Below are 1,102 nucleotides of genomic sequence, written 5' to 3'. Positions count from 1 at the left end.
AAGTGGCCAATCCCGGGGGGGCAGATCACCCCCGGGATTGGCCACTTGCCCCCCCAACCCCCGTTGCTTACGTGTATAAATGATTCATGTTTAAAGAAAGTTATAAGCAGGGTAACTGCTGATTAGGGAGAGAACAGTACTTCCTGTTCAGGACTGGCAGAGTTTGCTTTGGTAAAATATTTAGTGTTCATGCTGGTTTGCCTTATTTTCTCTTGCTGTCCACTTTGAGACAGAATCCACTCGTTAGGAAGAGTTTGGGCAAAAATGCTGAGGGAGATTTTATCCAAACTGATTCAGAAGGTAAAACTCCTTATTCTCAATGAGTACCTGGTGCACCCCTGTAGGAAACTGCAGCTAACTGATGGTGAAGAATTCATTCTGTGTTTTGATTTGGTTTTGTTGGCCTTAAAATTAACTCTTACCACAGACATGGAAGGCAATTTGAAACTGGCACATATTTAGGCTGATTCACTGCCACCTTTCTGCCAACAGACTTATCATTATTTCTACTACTAACAGCAGAAGCCTTAAAGAAGTCTTAAAGAAAATCCTCCATCACATCACTCACTTTCTAAGAGGGTAGAACTGAAAACGACTCTGGCCCATAAAGTCTGGTCCTACTGCATTTCGGATAATACCACCACACAGTTTCCTGACTAACTTATATAGCCCCATCTTAAAACCAATCGGAGTTTCTTACCTCCACTCGTCCCATTAGATGGCTGCTCTGGAATATTACTGATCTGAAAGAGAGACTAAGAGAAACCTTCTCCAACTTAAATGTATCCGTGGCTAGGTTATACCCATTGTTGTTCTTGAGCCATCATTGTTCTTTAAATTTAAATAGCTCTTCTCATTCCCGTGAGTCTATCAACTCAAGATAATTACTGACAACCATCAATCTCCTCTCTCCATTTTTCTAGGCCAAGGCTTTTAGTCTCATCTCACAAGATAGGCTCTACTGTCCTTTTAATATATATATTAAAAAAAATGCTAGAAAGGATTTCTTAGGGTGATATATTTTATTGGACTAACTGCGTAGTTGGGATTGAGTTAGACAAGCTTTCAAATGCAAGACATCTTTCTTCAGGTCTAACCATAA

This window comes from Gavialis gangeticus, unplaced genomic scaffold (genome assembly GCF_001723915.1).
Source record: "Gavialis gangeticus isolate Ggan-Ray unplaced genomic scaffold, GavGan_comp1, whole genome shotgun sequence".
In the NCBI taxonomy this organism is placed as follows: domain Eukaryota; kingdom Metazoa; phylum Chordata; order Crocodylia; family Gavialidae; genus Gavialis; species Gavialis gangeticus.
The sequence above is the reverse complement of the archived record's forward strand: the minus strand, read 5'-3'. Positions refer to the sequence as shown.